The following is a 4718-nucleotide window of genomic DNA, read 5'->3' on the forward strand; positions in this document are numbered from 1 at the left end:
TGACAAACTCATGACCACTGACTTTTTTACAGTCCAGTCTGAAGTGCCCAACATGCTCCACTGAGACTGCTCTTAAACATTCAATAAATCAACCCTATTCATGCCATTTGGTGACCCGATCTCAACCAAATGGCTATTTTAACAGAGCTAATGATGAGAGAACCATATACACAGGATTTGAAGATGAATTAAACGCACCTTTGCACTTAATAAAAACGCACCTGTATCAATCTTACACTAACAATCTATGTTGACTCCAGTCCACTATCATATTTATGTTTTAGTTGCTGTAATGTTGAAGTTGAATATCTGTATATTGACGTGGACTTAGCCAAGTGTCAAACAAAACAAATTTAACAACGGAATTAAAAATGAAATGAATCACAGCGAACGTAATGTCAGTGAGTTTAACGGCATTAGTCGGTGACCCCGTTTCAAATGACCGTGTGGTCATTTTGCTTCCGTCCTGCCATCCATCACCAATTCCAACCTGAAATAGATGAATACATTCATGTGGCTAATTTCATGAACTCAACTCTAATTGGTGCACGGCCACTTGGTTACCCTGCCGCTTTGAGCCGGCTAATTCCCACTCGTTATTAGATTAAAAATTCAGGTATAGAAATAAATTGATGAGTCTAGACATGGCGGTAGTTTGGCTCACCAGAGGGTGCTAAATGGCTCTGCAGGTCATGCTATCACAATAAGTAGCCTAATAATTAAAAAAGAAAAAAAAAACAGGAACGCCAGCCTTCACTGTTAATAACTAAGGGATGATCCTAATAAAGGTAATTGATGCTGAATATAAAGCAGACATGCTCAGATTTTACCCACACAGTCTGCGCACACACAATTGTGATGTTTAAAATGGTTTAGTATTTGGTGAAACACTGGTTAGGCCTATGGTGCTGATTTGAATGCCACGTATATTGTGAGGTATTTGTTCACCATCTTGTAGCAGAATCAGGGATCTTCAACTTCAAGCCTTTCATTTTGTGGCAGGACCAGCAGGATATACCCATAATAAACACAGATGAAATGATAACAGTTAAACATGCTAACATCAGACACTACACATACACTCTTACTAGACACAGATCTAACATTAACTCTAACGCTCAAACAACAAGAACAACAGAGTCCCACGCCCAAAGCTAAAATACGAAGGTCAGTGTAGCGCTTTAGCCGCGGTTCCGCTAGTGTCTGGGCATTTAGAGTCCTGGCCAACGTCTCTATCAGATAAACTATTTCCGCATGCGGTGTGGTTACGTCCACATCTTTTTATTTTCCGTCTCAGACTTTTTTTTCATTGCTGGGTGGAGGAAACACGAAGATTTTCTCTTTTCATGTGACATCAGGTTTCTTTGAGGGTAGCCGATGTGTGGTGAACACAGCCCGACCTCAGGCTTGACCTTTCACTCGCTCCATTGTAACTCAATCAGCTCTGGCCGGGCTGACACCTTACCCCCACAGCCCGGGACCCCGGGAACAGAACCCAAGCGCGCCCCCTCTAACAACCGTGACTGCACCTCTCTCATACCCACCGAAAAGTGCTCCGTCCCTGTGCGCAAGATAGCGCAGATTTACGAGGGCGCTCTGTTTCCAAATGTTTGTCTAAATAATTTTCACGGGGCGAGCGGCTGACACGTTACATTAAGATTATTGATGAGAGGATCGTCTGCGGGGGCGGGCGCGGAGGAGGCAGGTTGGGTGTTTCCCCTTCAAAGGCGTTTGAATGATCTGTGCGTTGACTGATGATTTAAATCAACGGAGAGCTCATTTTCAACACTCTCAGCTACACAAGGGAAGGATTTTGCCGTTATGTGTGTGCGTGGGTGTGGGTGTTTGTGTGTGTGTGTGTGTATGGAGGTGAAGGTTTCTGAAATAGATCTGAAGTCTGACTGCTTCAAACAGGCATGTTATTATAGCATGTGAAGCTGTGATCACGACAGACTTATCAGAATGACAGACAGACACGGTGAAGCACTGCTGCAGAGGTACATCACTGTCATAAACTGTTTCTGTGTGTGTGTGTGTGTGTGTGTGTGTGTGTGTGTGTGTGTGTGTGAAGCTGTGATCACGATGAAGCACTGCTGCAGAGGTACATCACTGTCATAAACTGTTTGTGTGTGTGTGTGTGTGTGTGTGTGTGTGTGTGTGTGTGTGTGTGTGTGTGTGTGTGTGTGTGAAGCTGTGATCACGATGAAGCACTGCTGCAGAGGTACATCACTGTCATAAACTGGCCCTCTCATAGCTCATGCACTGGCCCAGACTGCACTAGAGATCTATGACTAACATTATAGAGTGGTTCTCTGATCTGAAGAAAAAAATACATTTTCAGACACAAAAAGGTTCTACTTTCAACCTCAAAGAGACCTTTGTAATCTGAAATATCTTTGCAAACAGAATTCTTCCTCGGGATAGTTCTTCAAATACAGTTTTGTTCAACCTTTTGAAGAACAAATGTGCAAGGTAAGGTTGTTAAGATTACTGTAGTGAAATGTTCCAATTGTCCTAGAGCCTACCATCACCCGAGTAGATACTGAGGAGCACAGAGTGAAGGGTAGGTTCCTGTATGTGCCCTGCTAAAAATGCAGGTTTTACACAGACTGAGGTTTATGTGTTAGAGATTTCAGATCAGAAATAAGCATCTACGATGGTTTTACTTGGCCTTGAAGTGAATGTTTATATATGCAGACATTTAATATATTAGAGGCCTACGAGAAGGATCAGAAAGCAAAATTCGTTCAAACTATGTCCTTATAAAAGTTGTGGTCCAGTCCAGTTCAGACAGACACTTTTTTTTACTCAACTACTTGATTAAAACTATAAAATTACTAGCTTTGTTTATATACTAGTTTGATTATTAACTATTCTGATATTTTTTCTAAGAAAGCACTTTCAGCCAGAGTAGTTTGTCAGCATGTGTAACCATTTCCCCATTCATACAGTGTCTTGCCCCAACACCATTTGAGGGTACTTGTAGAATACTCAGTATTCCTCTTTGCTCTTGAGGTGTCTAAAGAACTGTATGTCTCCACACCTTCAATCCATATTTTCTGTTGATAGTTTTATGAAATATCATGCCTGTGTACTTAGACGGCCGTTATATATCTCTCAACTGGCAATCAATAAAGCCACATGTGTGAGTATTGAATTAGAATTGTCAGGCCAGATCATCTGCGGTCCGACGTGCGCCCAAACAGTTTAACAAGTCGGGGTGCTGATGCATTTCTGCAATCATATTTCATCCATTTTCTGTCAGCTCCCTTTTACCCAACCGTAATAACTTCTCCATCTCTCCCACTTCCGTCGTTATTGCACTAACAGTGGATAAATGCTTCGCTCAGTTCATATTTTGAGTTCAACCACCTCCAAGTGGGCTGCTTGAAGAGATCTTGTAGATCAAAATGTGTGACTGTCTGCCCCCTGGGCTAAAGAGTGGAGTACGCTTCTGAGGCCATAAATAATTAAACAAGTGCGAAAGCAATCACACCAAAATGTTTCTGCTAAAGACTTCAATCGGTCCAGAATAATGTATTAGTCTAACGTTCCCGTGCAAATGAGAACAGTGGGGATAACACACAGATATATGTGCACACAAACATGCAGACACGCACACACACACACACACACACACACACACACACACACACACACACACACACACACACACACACACAAACATGCGGTTGTGGCTCCGAAATGAGCACAAGTCTCTGGGGAGATGAGGAAATGCGCAACAACAATAATGAGACATTTATCTCAAAAGCCTGCGATGTTTAGGAAGCGTCTGTCTGTGTTTCTCCATGTTGGATCAGCTGCCAGGGCGCAGCACCGCCCCGACCTCCAGGCTTAACTCTGGCTGCTAATGAAGGTGTGGGTCAGTGGGCTCTCTGACCGGGCCCCTGCAACGCCTGGGGTGGCAAGAAGCAGAGAGGTCAGCAGCCCGCACCAGATCATACACACACACACACACACACACACACACACACACACACACACACACACACGCACACACAGGTGGACAAAGAGAGAGGGAGAGAGAAGTATTACAGTGTCAAACAAACACAAAGTGAGACATGTATCTGGACAGGTTTTTTCCCACATCTTGAGTGATTTCTTTACCCAAAGCCTGCTTAACCTCTTGACTCAGCTTAAGGACTCATTTCGTGTGAGTGAGGGAGAGTTTTTTTTTTTTTTGAAGGGCTATGTTGACTGGTGGAGTTTCTCATAACACAAATTATTGCCACACAAAAACGTGTTAAACACAGAACCTATTTATTTTTTTATTACGGCCAACATTAAATCAAAAACACTGGAGGACAAACTAGGTCTTAAAACAGAAATGCTTATGTTACCCCATACTCTTTAATGGTAGATTTCTCCATTAACAAAGTAATTGTTAATCAATTAATTAACAACTAGTGTTTAAGCCAATTCCAATGATAGCAATAAGGATAAACAATTGGGTGCTTGTTATAATAACAATCATCGTGGTGATCAGTTTCTTTCAGGAGACACAGATCAGTCCGGAGCGAAATGAACCCTTTGCCCCCATGTGCCCCGGCATGCAGTGGGACCTGTTAGTTGTTGATCACATGCATGTTGGCATTTGCTGACCTGGTATTTTGAACATGCTCTGTCCCTGTAGCATGTGTGTGTGTGTGTGTGTGTGTATGTGTGGATGTGTGGGAGGGGTTGGTTGCTCTCATGTG

The sequence above is a fragment of the Sprattus sprattus genome, assembly GCF_963457725.1.
Source record: "Sprattus sprattus genome assembly, chromosome: 12".
NCBI lineage: Eukaryota > Metazoa > Chordata > Actinopteri > Clupeiformes > Clupeidae > Sprattus > Sprattus sprattus.